The following is a 15,591-nucleotide window of genomic DNA, read 5'->3' as shown; positions in this document are numbered from 1 at the left end:
ATCTTAATCTTCGCTATCAATACTTTTTTCCCAAGCAATGGCAGGCTCATCTGCTAGTTTAACATAAAAGAGAGAATAAGTCAAGACATTTCAGAATATTAAAAATGGTATAAAATCTTAAATATGGAATGAAATTAAGATTTAAAAAATGTTAAATCATGCCATATCAGTAATATATACACACTTGCTAGAAAACTTTCAAATCACTGTCACTCTATATTGTAAACAAACACTGAACTTTCAGATATAAAAAAAACTACATAGCACTTTCATCTTTTATTTGATTTTAAAATCAAAGTTATATCCAAATTTCTATAATTATTTGATGCATTGGCAATTATTATTGTGAATATCAAATTATTAAAAATTTCTAATAAAAATTTGTAATTTTTTCTTTTGGAAAAAGATTTTTTCCATCAATTTTGTTTTGTGCTAACTTTATTTTAAAAATCAACAGTCATTTATCATTTTGATAGTATATTTTAATAATTATAAAATATAGCACATGGGAATTTTTGACACAAGATCATGTTATATATATATAAAGTAAAGTTGTATTCACAAACTTTTATTCTTTATACATGAATGTATGACTCTCTAATCAAAATTATTCTCATGTTCTAGCCTGAATTATCAATATTAGAAAAAATATCACATAGCACATACAAATGAACTAACTTTAATACATAAGCCTATATTGAAAAAGTTACAAATCATAATTTCTGTCAATTTTTATTAATAGTATTAATGTGAAGATGACATTCATAAAAAAACAAAGAATGTAAAATCATTATAGTCAGATGGAAAACACTAAAATATTTTCCTACATAATAAACCACTTTAAGAATACATATTAAAAGTTTTTCCATTAAGATGCAAATATTTCTGAAATTTAACAGTTTACAAATATTGGTAAAACTAATAAAATGTTTATTTTAAAAATTTTCTATTAATTTTCCAATTCTTAAGTACAAATTGGTTACACTGTGCCCCAATAAAACTGTTGCACTTGTCAGGCAAAGTGTTTTTTACCAACCCTATATAAACAAGTAAACTGTTAATTAAAATAATATGTACAAGATGCATAATCATCTACATAAGCAAATATTACTGTTCATGCAGAACCAGTCAGTGTGTCGTGAAAATGGAGAAAAAATATCAAGCAGTATTCACTGTTCACTTGAAAGGAGAATCAATGTGTAAAATTCAGATCTGTGCAGACACTAGAAGTGATTAAGCATGTAAGGGAGTGATTCAGATGAAATCTGACAATTGGAAAGGAAGTCAGGCCATAAACTCAATCAGCAAAATCATCATTACATCAAATCTAGTGATCTATACTTCTGTGCTTACAACAAACAGACATTTCTTGGCCTGACAGAAGCAGACTAGGATAAAGTGATACAAGTAAATCATCTCTGAATTACATAAAATCATTGATTCTTTGACAAAATAAAAAGTTCCAGCTACAAAACATTCAATACCCAGAAAAACTGTATTGGGTTGGCCTATAAGTCCTATAAGTGAAAATTGTGTGTGAAAAATAAAATGTTTTGGCAATGAATTTTATGTTATTTGACAGAATTATGTGCTCTACAAAATAGTGTGTTTAGTTTTTTTTATGCTGATATCCTTTTTGTTCTTTTCAGGTCAATAATATGGAGTGTCAAGTCAATAAAGAGCATTTTCGACACCTTCTGCTTTTTGCGTTTAATCGAGATGCCAAAGAAGCTCTGCCTCTTAAACTAATTTTGAGGCGTCCTAAGCGATTCAAAGACACACATTGCTCAGGACGCTCCATTCAGTTCCATGAGGAGCAAGTGGCATGAATCTTCATGAATAAACTGATTCAAACGATGAGGGAATTGGCTGAGATAATGGAATGCTCCCACAGTACCATAGAGCATCATCACCTTCACTCGGTGGGAAAGATTCAAAAGTTAGGCACATGGGTTCCACACGCTTTGAGCATCATCATCAAAAATCAACAAGTCACAATCTCTGCCGATTTGCTTGCTCATCATCAGTCAATTCATGGACACAAGCAACGATTCCTCTACCGAATTGTTACTGGTGACGAAAAATAGTGCATGTATGTCAATATGAAGCAGTGCAAAGAATGGCTTAGGCGACACATTGATTTTTGATGTTATCATTGAAAGCATGCGGAACCCATGTGCCCAACTTTTGAATCTTTCCCACTGAGTGAAGGTGATGATGCTTTATGGTACTATGGAAGCATTCCATTCTCTTAGCCAATTACCCCATCATTTGAATCAGCTTATTCACAAAGATCCACACTAGTCACTCCTCATGGAACTGAATGGAGTGTCCGGAGCAATGCATGTCTTTGATGTCGAAATTGCCATCTTTGAATCGCTTGAACCAATTTTGAGGCATTCTAAGAGGCAGCACTTCTTTGTCACACTCTTCACAAATCTCTCTAACAGCTACTGTGGCTTTGGCACCTCAATTAAATGCAAAAAGCAGAAGGTGCCAGAAATGCTCTTTGTTGACTTGACACTCCTTTTTATTGACCTGAAAAGAACAAAAAGGATATCAGCATAAAAAAACTAAACACACTATTTTGTAGAGCACATAATTCTCTATCAAATAACATAAAATGCATTGCCAAAACATTTTATTTTTCATGCAAAATTTTCACTTAAAAAATGCCAGGACTTATGGGCCAACCCAATATTTACATAAAGTTGGTAAAAGATGTTCCCAGGGACAAAATACAGGTTCAGCACTTTCAGAATATATCTCTGACCATGGACCGGGAGAAGGGCTATTTCCATTCACGCAAGCTGCAACTGATATTCAAAACAGCTTAAAAAAGGAACCAAAATTATTATATCACCTACACTCACATGCTAGAGGATTGTCTAAAGCTAAATGCCAGGAATGTATTTGAAAAACGACACTTCTGGTTTTTTATGCTGTTTTACAAGGCCATGTGCATAGTGTCTTCGATGGAGAAAAATGTGTTGAGTTCATTCATTATGCCAAATGAATGGACTCCAGATCTTAACCCACTACATAACTATGTTGTCTGGTGGGTTAAGCTGGGAAAAGTCCATCACATGCCTAACCATAGCACCAAGGATCTTATGGCCTATTTGGAAACAATTTGGGATGAGATTCTGATTGATATTTGTGTCACATGTAACACGTTCATTTTGAGATAAAGAAGGTTGTGCAGAACAAACTAATGCAAACAAATTTTTTCATAATTTAAACTATTACTCTATTCATATAAAAAGTTGTTTATGTTATATTTCTTAAGTAAAACAATTTCATTATGGTACACTGTTCCCCAAAGAAATAAACAAAAAAAAATGTCACTAGCCAATCAGAATCAGTTTTATCTATGATGTTTGATTTGGCAGAGTAAAATCATTTAAGTCTAACATTACACTCCAGCAATCCAGAAATGCTGCCATTATTTCTCTTGCTTCAAAGATTTAAATCACAGATTTCAAGTACTTACACTATATTTTGATTTAAAAGTTCATTGTAATGTACAAATACTTTGACAGTAGCTAATACATTCATTATTTTCACATTTATAGCCATTTGAAATGAAAATGTTTCTACTACAGATAATAATAATGGCAATGCATCTGGTGCTGTTACAGTGCAGTCCTATTTTACCTTTTAAAATTTATTTCATTACAAAATTTGATGTGAAAAACATTTATTAAAGACGAGTTTTCCTTTTATATGCAGACAACAAAATTGTTGAAAACTTGTACATCTTCAAACTGAAAGTTATTCAGATTTATCAATTTTAATTTAAAATAATTTGTTTCATTAACACATGCCAATTCTTAAATATTCTAATAAATATTTAACTATAATGAAAACAAATACAAATTAACACTTCATCTTAAAAGGAATTTAATACAAACCTGAGGCAGAACAACAACACTTTGGATTGTAATTCAAAATTCTAATGGAGGTCCCTTCCCAACCACACTCATGCTATGAAGGGCAGGATTGTAGGCCTGTCCTTTGTGGCCAAAAGGCCTTTATTCCTTCAGTGATTAAGAAAAAACTATTCTGTGCCACTGTAGTTCCATTACTGATACTGCTAATATAGACATGATGTGGTCTGTATGTTCTGCCATATGCCTACTAGTTTATATATACTTTATCTTTCAAAATACTAAGTATCACATAATTCAATGGCCTTTGAAAAATGTGTTTAGTTTATATAGGGTGACCAGACGTCTGCTATTTTCCAGAACAGTCCCGGTTCAATAGCCCTGTCCGTGATGAAAATTTGTCCCAGATTATGTCCCAGATTGAGGGCCACATCCCAAATTTGTCTCAAGTTTGCAATCACAGCCAGTTGGATACAGTGGTAGATAGGCTGACAACTGTTGTGAGATATCCAGCTTCATTCCCAAGAATTAACTAGTTATTTAATTTTTAAATGTCTAAGTGTTTTTATAATAAATTTGGACATTAAAAATATAATAAAATTGTAATAAAGTTTATTGTACAAACTACTGATTAATAACACAATGAATGGTGACTAAAGTCTTGGTCATAGGTTTACCAACATTTAACATTTAAAAATTTTTTTATAGTGAATTAAATATTTTCCAAATTAATTATTATTTTTTATAATGTAATAATACGATATTTTCAAACGTACTTGATAAACATTAAATTTTTAATAAATTTTTAAAAATATACCATGTCAAGGCCATTAACTAAGAACCAAGGAGTCTGAATGTGTAGTTTCAAAACATGTTCCAGAGTTATAAAATCAAAATTACTTTTCTCAGTGAATTGTTCACTTTGTTCAACCATGCCCCACTTGATAAACGCAACAAAAGAAAATGAGTGCATATGGATAAAATCTTAAAAAGAAAACACTAGTGTCATTTCAACCTACAATTGCAGACTGTTTCCCTATATTCAGGTTACTGTGGATGAGAGCACTGTTTTGTGCACCTTGTGTAACTCAACAGCTATTGGAAGAAGGGCAACCAAATACCATGAAGAATCTGATAAACACACTGCAGCAGTCCAGTCCCATGCATCAAGCCAGTCACACACATTTTTCAGAATTGTTGTACCAGTTAAGTGATTACCAGCTAGCAATCACAGAAGGCAGATTTATCACATTATAAATCATAATCATAGTTTTCATTCTATGGACTGTACTAGTGGCTTGATGAAGTTTTGTAATAAGTTTTCATGTGCAAAGACTAAAACTGAAGCAATTGTTACAAATGTGCTTGCTCCTTCGGCAAAGGAAGAGCTCTTAGCTGAATTACAAGAAGTATGCCACATTAGTATCAGTATTGATGTGTCAAATCATAAAAACACAAAACTTCTTCCAATGTTAGTTACACTCTTCATTGTGAACTCGGGTGCACAGCCTGAAAACTGAACTTCTGGGCTTTGTTGAGATACCAGGTGGAACAGCTGAAATTCTGGAAACATGCTAAAAAAATTACACCAATATCAACTACAGAAAAAAGGTCAATGGTCACTCAACTGACAACACCAATACTAACTATGGTGGGCTACAATGAAGAAGCAAAGAAAATGCCATCACTAAATTGAAAAATGGTCTTCAAAAAGGCCTAATTGGTCTTAGATGCAATGCTCATCTCATACATAACTGTGCTCACAATGCCTTAGATGCTATACCGGTAAACATTGAAAGTATTGTTTTTAAAGTATTCAGATATTTCCATACCTACAACGTCAAGAGGTTGAAAACTGACTTTGTTGGGTAAGAAAACAGAATACTAGGCTATTACAATATGTTGGTTGCCACTAATGCCAGCCATAAAAATAATCTTGATATAAAAAGCTTTTTCCTATCAGAAATTAAATGTCACTGAGAAAATATTTTGAAAATCCTACCATAGAAATGTGGTTATGCTTTGCTCAAATGATTCTATTTTATGATGCTATTTACTTTGTGGAAAATGACAATAGAAGTGTAAATTCATTGAAACTTATCAAATCCTAAGAGCTTGAGAGAATATTGGAAGTAAGAAGGGGTGAACACTTCATACCTATGATGGTCAGACATTGAGGCAGTTAGAAGAGGATGAACACATAACAAAATGCACATTTCATAATATCAAACAAATTTCTCTCTATTGCTGTTGATTATCTGAAAACATGGAGTCAACACAGATGACTTGTGAGCATTAAAATTCGTCTTACTTTACCGCTCGACTTATTGCACCAGGTGTTGTAATAAGTCTGGGGATAAAGGCAGGCCAATCTTAGTGATTACAAGTCATTAAAAAGTGTAGACAAGAAGCATATCATAGTATAACATCTCAAATGTTTACTCCTCATGGGGGTGCCCAAAAGAGAAGAATTTGAAAAATCCGTAGAGACAATACAAAGTGTGCTGAAGTGGACATAAATAGTAATGAATTGTTTGATGAATTCACATATTTGAAAGAATTTGTATCTGGAAGGATACAATTACAGAAACAAGATAGTACTGAAATTCACAAGAAATAGAAAAAAGCATTTATGCATTTCACAGAACATTTTGTGCCACATAAGAACTTCAAAGTTTTAGCAAAAATTGTGTTCTCTCTGCCAGGCAGTAATGCAGCAGTGGGAAGAGTTTTTCACATATGAACAGAATATGGTCTCTAGAGAAGTCTCAGCTTAAAGTGGATGTTCTTTGTGCTCTTCTGATGGTGAAAGTGAACTTTAAAATGACATGCAAAGAATTCATGCAGAAACTTGTGAAAACAAAGTAATCTTAAAGAAGATCCATACTTCTGAAAAATACTCTTAGATGTGCCAGAAAGTTGTGTGCCATGTTGAAATTTAGGTAAAGAACAAAACAACAAATTAATCAAAATATATATACTTATATAAAGTGAAACATTTGTATTTTTTTTCTCTCTTTTTTGCATAATAACTCCCAAGTTTTGTCTGTAAACCAGAAACATGTTAATATTTGCCTATGACAAAAATAAAAAAAATTAAATACACAATGAAAAAACAGTTTTGAAGTGACCAATTATTAGTAAATATTTCCAAAACAATTTCTTATGTTATGAGTACATGTCCCAGATTTTGTCTGCGGAAATCTGGTCAGCTTAGCTTATAAATCTTTGGAAGTTTCATATTTCCTCAGAGCAGTGATAGCCAAGCAGACAAGACACTAGGCATGTAGGCCTGAACCTTTGCAAGTTTAGTTGTTTCTTTTTATGGATAATATTGGGTTGAACCGAAAGGTCATTTGAGTAGTTACATAATCGCTCGTCTGTTGCGCCTATGTCGTGCTTATCAAGTTTTAACTTGTTTAGGTTGACATTATAAACATTTGCACATTTATCATGTAGGTTTAATTACAGCTATTTTTTAAAATTTTGTTATCTTTTAAGAAAAAAAGAAGGAAAAAAAAAACATTAGAATGGATGATAAGAAGGTGCTTTTTGACATATCATGCTCTATTATTTCCGAAAAGGAAAAAATGCAACAAAAACTCAAAAAAAGATATGTGCTGTATATGGGGAGGATGCAGTTACTGATTGAACATGCCAGAAATGGTTTTCAAAATTCAGCAAGGGAGATTTTTCTCTCAAAGATGCATCTTGATCAGGACGACATTCAACCATAGAAGATGAGTCCATAATGGCTTTAATTCGAAATGATCAGCATAAAACAACATGAGAGATAGCTGACATCTTAAAAATTCCAAATATCTATTGTCAGACATTTGGCTAGCCTTGGATACACTTCCCATTATGATGTTTGGGTTCCCCATCAATTAAGTGAAAAACCTTATTGAGCACGTTTCTGTATGTGATTCACTTTTAAAACACAATGGAGACAATCCATTTTTAAAGCGATTAATTAATAACAGGCAATGAAAAATGGATTGTTTACAACAATATTCAATGCAAGAGATCTTGGAGTAAGCCAGGTAATCCTCCAGTGCCGCAACCTAAAGCTGGTTTGCATCCTAGAAAAGTAATGATTTCAGTTTGGTGGGACTGGAAAGGGGCTCTTTATTACAAACTTTTACCCAACAACCAAACAATTAATTCCAATAAATATTGTCTCCAACTGGTTGAACTAAAGGCTCCAGTGCATCAAAAATGTCTGGAACTTGCAAATCGACAGACAGTGTTATTCCAACATGATAATGCAAGACTGCACATATTGTTAAATGTGCGCCAAAAACTTTAGACTAACTGGGATGTTTTGAGTCACCCTACATGTTCTCCAGATATTGCTTCCTCAGACTATCATCTTTTTCATTCATCGCAGAATAATTTAAATGGCACAGGATTTCAATATTTAGAAGATATCAAAAATCACATCGATAATTTCTTCAATCAGAAACCCACCCAATTCTTTACGATGGAATTATGAAACTACCTGTCAAGTGGCACAAGGTTATCGAACAGAAGAGTAAATACATAGTGGATTAAAAATTTTTATTTATTTAAAAAGATACTATTTTATTTCTTTCTAAAGACCGGACAAACTTTCAGTTCAACCCAATATAATTATTTTACTGTATCTTTAGCATTATTATTATTACTGTTATTGTTCTTCATCTTTAAAGCTTATAAAACAAAGCAGATGCAAAAAGTTAGTATATGTATATATAGTACTTTTAATTAAAAGTTTCATGTCACCATAAGCAAATAAGCTTCAGACATTACTGCCCATGAATGAAAATGCCAAATCTTATGAAAATAGGGTAGCATAGAATTTTTTAATTATTATTGTTAATATCATGGTCCATCTCCTCATGCACCAATGTTTGTTACATTTTAAATGTTTTCAGATATGATGGTAAAATCATATCAAGAAATAATTATTTAATGACATGACAGAGTTCAATCTACAGTACAGAGGCATCATTTTCACTACACAGAAAATGTCAAACAGTTAAAAAATTGTGACAACTCAATTTTCAACGGCCCATTTTTCAGAAACCCTTGAGAAGTGGGTCATATTATTTGGACAAGAATCCATGTGTTAAGGACTACACAATCATCATCAAGTATCATTCAAATTGGGCACCAAATGTCTGACCCTCTCTTTGCAAGATATATTAGCATAAAGTTAAAATTGTGTGTGGTGCCATCTGTTATGAGATATGTTATTTTTTAATAATTATATATAAAAAGAGGCTTAATTTTTAAGATAAAGATGAGTTCTAAAAATATTATAAATGCCAATAAATCAGTAAAATGTCAAATTTCATTATGTCTGACCCCACTCAAGATATAACACAACTCCTGCTTTCGTTCCACCCCCTCAACCTCTAGCCATCAAAATGTAATGCCCCTTATATACAAGTCACTATGCCAAATTTTGTTTCTTAATTTTTATCCCATCCTGAGATATTAAATAAAACAGACATCTGCCTACTCTCATTTTTTTTTTTACTTTTTTGGGTCCTGGAATCTCCAAAATGTGGAGATTCCAAAAATCTGGAGGGTCAAATGCAACATGATTACATTATTATGTTAACTGCCAGGAAAGTAAAACAAAATTTCAAATATTTCATAAATTCTGTAATGTAGTATAATAATCTATCAGTTAGTTAGTTTAATAAAAATATTCCTTTTAAGAGTTAATTCTAATTAATTAAAAATAATAACTTATATGCAGCTAAAACATAAAATAGATAAAGATTTGAACATACAGGGTCAACTACAAATAACTGTTCACAGAACAAAACTGGTAATATCAAGCTTTTAAGATGTTTATACTATGAATAGTATAAACATCTTAAAAGCTTGATTTTACCAGCTTTGTTATACAGTACATACACACCATACTGGTGTAAAATGTTAGCTGGCTGAGTGCCATAACGGGTGATTATAGGCCATTGTTACTGAGTCATTCAAAGTCTGAACTGTGAATAAGTATGGTTATATCAAAATTAAATATGTCTAGAAGCGAGGGATTGGACAGAGATCTAGTAGCACAACTGATTCTTTTCTTACAAATTTCTAAATTATTAAGTAAATACTAATTTAATTATTAAATTTAAAAATAGATGGCACCTAATGTCCAGCTCTAGTGCCAAATTACTCAGTATTTAATAATTATAAGCAGCAGTAAAGTAGACTGAAAATCCAGTAATCGTTTGGCTTTAATATAATCAAGCTTTAAGATTCTTATACATTTAAAGCTGGTAACATTCACATTGTATATAAGTAGCTGTTGCTGGGTTTAATGTGTTAATAGACAAAAAATGTATTGGTTAATTTGTTAATGCCAGAATTTACTGTTGACAATACAAATGACAAGAATTTAATATGGCAGAGTACAGATTTTCATTTTGTTGCAACTTGTGTTTAAACTGATGGTGATTCTTAGCAAGGCAATAGTGCCTTGAGCAACCTGTGCTCAAATGAGGCAGTAACAGATGCCAAGATTTCTGATGTGATCTCAAAACATCACATTTAAACCAAACTTTAAACCTATAATCTCTACTGTATTAAAATCTTATTTGTATTACCCTTTAACTTGTTTTAACTTTTTAAACCATCAACAACATTAAATTCTGGCATTAACAATTTAACTTATATATTTCCTCTATTCATGCAACAAAACAGTCCTTGCTCAAATACAGCATAAAAACTTTCCAGCATTGTTATACCATGAACAGTTATTTAGGGCACACACTGAATATTAAATGTTGAAACTTTTAATCACAAGCCATTAATTCAAAAATCTTCATTGGAAGATGTTAAGGTTGCCTGTAAAGTATAACCAGCAAAACGATTTATGCAAAAAACTAATAAGAACATTGACATGTTTTGTAGCAACCAAGAAAGATAATTAACCACAGTTAAAATAAAGATGAAAATATTTTCCTTTTATTATAGGAAATAATTGACTTATTGAATATAAGTAAAATAAAGTTTGATTATAGAAAAGTTCTATTAGTCCATATACAGCTATAATAAAATGTTTCTTTGTTTTAGAATGTTGCTGGAAACATTTTTCAATCAAAGGTGAAAGTGTTTGCATTATAGTGAGTTATTTTTTATTTTGAAGTTCTCTCAATTCTCTTGTTTTAAATTATATTCTATTAAAAAACAAAGAATTTTAATTTTGCATCATATATAGGCTAATTAAACAATTACTATTTTAATTAGAACCAAAATCTTGCTAGAGACTTATTTTGTAACAAATACATTCTGTCTCTTATAGTTTATAAATATATACATATACATACACTTTTTCCCATACAATAAGATCTATTGTTTTTTAGAGACTCATTTTGAATTCAGCTATAACAAGCAAAACTATTTTCATTTGAGTAAATGTTTAATAAAAGTATATATGTGTTACATAAATTATTGTTTTGGAATTATTCTTCAAATGTTACAGAATGAAGTCTTTAAAATTAATGCTAAGATCAATGAAAATAAAAATTAGACTAAGGTAGGAAAGTTTTTCCCCTGTAACTACAATATAAAAACAATCCTACAAAATAATTTTGATATATTTTTTCAGATTTCAACCCGAAGGTTATCTTATCAAAATCTTATAGGCCTATATTTTTTGTGCATATATTCATTATTTTTTACTGAAAAGAAACATCATTGCCAGAAATTTAAACTTATTTCATTGTTAAATTTCATTATAAAAATTAAGGAGAAAAAAAATATAGATGAACATAAAAAAAAATTATGTCTTAAATGAATAATAAATAAAACATTAATTGTACATAAATTATACTACATTATTATATCACATAATAAGTTATTAAAGTAATTAATAGGATTAAATTGTAATTTAATCCTATACAAGTTAATCATATCCAATTACAATTCTTTTATTGCAAATGAATACATTCTACCAAATTATTTTATATTTCTTGATATATTAATAATTGATTATTTACTCCACTATTCCAACTAAATATTTTTTTTCTTTTCCCCTTTAAGTTTTTATTTAAGAACTTTAAACAGTTATAATACTGAAAAGATTTTTTAAAATGTTTATTAAATGTTTATGCTAAATTTTATTCTTTTAACAGGTTAACGCGTAAAGTTTTGCCAAAAAATATTTGTTAATAATTAAAAAAAAAAAGAAAAAAAAAATCAACAGTAATCATACAAATGGTTAAAAATAGAAATGACATTTGCTCAATAAAATTTTTTTTAAGCTAGAAATTTAAAAAATAATAATTTCTAAATAAACAGATCATAAATATTTATAATACAATTTACTGAAGAAAAATATAGAATTAATTCTATAAAAATAATCAAGTGTATTGTTAAAACTATTACATTCGCCGTTTCGTGTATCCCAAGAAGTACTCCAAAGAACCGAACTCTGTCGCATTTAAACTTTTCTTAAATGTTGAGTTATGTAAGAAATACCATAATTTTAAATGACCTATCACATGACAAATCCTTTAGTATTAGAAAGGGCTGTGGTAATATTGTCATATCATTTTCATTGTCCCCATTATTTAAGTAATGAGGACAGGTCTAAATTCATTTATATAACATTAAGACAATTTAGAAATGAATTTAAATAGTAATAATAATAATATATACTTGATAGTGTTGAATTGTCATTAATATTTTCAAAAATGGAAATCATTGTATACATGTAATTAAGTGCATTAAATGTATATAAATGTAAATTCCACATAACACCCAAACAAATCTAACAGATTAAAATCAAAACTGTTGGATCCATTTTATCTTTCACTTGGTTAAGCCTAACTTTTCTTTACCCTTTAATAACGACTAATATTAGCTTTTAGCCATTGATTATAACGTATTTAAGACATAAGATTTATATATTTATATTTAAACGATAATTTCTTCGTACTTACTACTATTAAATTCTTTAAAAAACCTTTTTTTTCGCTGATCTGGCCACACCTTTGTCGTTCGCTTGAGAAACGAACGCTCCGCCACACTCCAATCTACCCTAAAGACGACTATGACGTCAGAGCATCGGAAGAATATTATTAGTCGACTGACGGAATCGGTTACGATAATAGCCAATCGCTATATCTAAATTTTACATGATGTCATGACAATGTTATCTTCAATTAGAATAAAGAGCTGGTATGTAGTCAGTGACATCATCAAATGATAATCGCGATTACATTGAAAACAAAACAAATTTTTATCGCATTCTTCCTATAAAAATTTTAAAAAGAAAAAAAACTAAATATTTTATAATTATATTTATAACTTTAATATTAATCAGTTACGTAATAAATTATTATTAATAAAATGAAATAAGTTACGAAATCATCGACACAAAAGTTTTCCCACCCCCCTCTGTTCTTTAACAGCTAAACTCATTATCTGCCATACTAGTTTTTGTAAAGAAATCAATCCCGAATTCTTTACTGAACGAAGCAGTTTTTGTTTTTTTGTTTTTTTTTCAAATATAATCTATATAAAAACTATCTTAGATTAAAACAAACAATAAACAATTTGTACCTTTATAATAAATATATTAATTATTTAATTAATAATAGAGAGGTTGCGGCCGACGTTTTCATCGCAAAAACGTGAACGTCGGACGTTCAGCGCCGCCTTTCTGTAAGTCCAGAAGTTTGACAATGGCGTTTGGAACGTCGAGCAACGCTATTGTCAAACTTCTAGAAAGGCGGCGCTGAACGTCCGATGTTCACGTTTTCGCGATGAAAACGTCGGCCGCAACCTCACTATTATGGAGAATTTATGCAATTTTATCGAAAAACAATGGATTGAAACAGAACATAAAATGCCTTTTACATATTTTTGTATTGATTTTCTTTCATTTTTATCCTTTTTTTAAATAATCAAGCCATTGAATTATATTTTAATTTGTTATACAAAAATACTTTATAATTAATTAGTTTATTGGTATTTTTTTATAATGTTTTCCCTGATATTCTTTGGAAGAAAATATTAAAATTCCCACAAATACTGTTTGTATTATTTTATATCGAAAAGTATACATATTGCTATAAAATAATATACATTGCTACAAAGATATTATCACATATAGTAATTTAACGCATCTAAATTAATATATATTGCTCAGCTTATTACAGTAGACCCCCTATAACACTGTTGATAATTCCGTGTTATATGANTTTTCTTTACCCTTTAATAACGACTAATATTAGCTTTTAGCCATTGATTATAACGTATTTAAGACATAAGATTTATATATTTATATTTAAACGATAATTTCTTCGTACTTACTACTATTAAATTCTTTAAAAAACCTTTTTTTTCGCTGATCTGGCCACACCTTTGTCGTTCGCTTGAGAAACGAACGCTCCGCCACACTCCAATCTACCCTAAAGACGACTATGACGTCAGAGCATCGGAAGAATATTATTAGTCGACTGACGGAATCGGTTACGATAATAGCCAATCGCTATATCTAAATTTTACATGATGTCATGACAATGTTATCTTCAATTAGAATAAAGAGCTGGTATGTAGTCAGTGACATCATCAAATGATAATCGCGATTACATTGAAAACAAAACAAATTTTTATCGCATTCTTCCTATAAAAATTTTAAAAAGAAAAAAAACTAAATATTTTATAATTATATTTATAACTTTAATATTAATCAGTTACGTAATAAATTATTATTAATAAAATGAAATAAGTTACGAAATCATCGACACAAAAGTTTTCCCACCCCCCTCTGTTCTTTAACAGCTAAACTCATTATCTGCCATACTAGTTTTTGTAAAGAAATCAATCCCGAATTCTTTACTGAACGAAGCAGTTTTTGTTTTTTTGTTTTTTTTTTTCAAATATAATCTATATAAAAACTATCTTAGATTAAAACAAACAATAAACAATTTGTACCTTTATAATAAATATATTAATTATTTAATTAATAATAGAGAGGTTGCGGCCGACGTTTTCATCGCAAAAACGTGAACGTCGGACGTTCAGCGCCGCCTTTCTGTAAGTCCAGAAGTTTGACAATGGCGTTTGGAACGTCGAGCAACGCTATTGTCAAACTTCTAGAAAGGCGGCGCTGAACGTCCGATGTTCACGTTTTCGCGATGAAAACGTCGGCCGCAACCTCACTATTATGGAGAATTTATGCAATTTTATCGAAAAACAATGGATTGAAACAGAACATAAAATGCCTTTTACATATTTTTGTATTGATTTTCTTTCATTTTTATCATTTTTTTAAATAATCAAGCCATTGAATTATATTTTAATTTGTTATACAAAAATACTTTATAATTAATTAGTTTATTGGTATTTTTTTATAATGTTTTCCCTGATATTCTTTGGAAGAAAATATTAAAATTCCCACAAATACTGTTTGTATTATTTTATATCGAAAAGTATACATATTGCTATAAAATAATATACATTGCTACAAAGATATTATCACATATAGTAATTTAACGCATCTAAATTAATATATATTGCTCAGCTTATTACAGTAGACCCCCTATAACACTGTTGATAATTCCGTGTTATATGAATTCCATATTGTACGAGTCACTTAGATTTTACAAATACGTGAGCCGTTTACAGCCCGGCACACGTATTTGTAAAATCTAAGTGACTCGTACAACATGGAATTCATATAAAACGGAAT

General features: G+C 30.2%; 1 protein-coding gene across 3 annotated transcripts in view; it reads right to left on the bottom strand.

Annotated features, from left to right (window-relative positions):
• LOC111623706 (ras-like GTP-binding protein Rho1) overlaps window positions 1–15,591 on the bottom strand; it is a 54,104-nt gene that overhangs the window by 21,386 nt on the left and 17,127 nt on the right. Inside the window, exon 1 of one of the 3 annotated variants that reach the window (XM_023366391.1) lies at window positions 14,211–14,286. The exons of 1 other annotated variant lie outside the window; for it this stretch is intronic. The gene's annotated coding sequence lies outside the window, so the exon portion shown is untranslated. Of the gene's footprint in view, window positions 1–12,835; window positions 12,988–14,210; window positions 14,287–15,591 lie in introns of those variants that run through there. One more of the 3 variants, XM_023366390.1, reaches the window with a different exon arrangement.

The sequence above is a fragment of the Centruroides sculpturatus genome, unplaced genomic scaffold (assembly GCF_000671375.1).
Source record: "Centruroides sculpturatus isolate CEXI.00-Female unplaced genomic scaffold, Cexi_2.0 scaffold80, whole genome shotgun sequence".
Lineage (NCBI taxonomy): Eukaryota > Metazoa > Arthropoda > Arachnida > Scorpiones > Buthidae > Centruroides > Centruroides sculpturatus.
The sequence above is the reverse complement of the archived record's forward strand: the minus strand, read 5'-3'. Positions and strand labels throughout refer to the sequence as shown.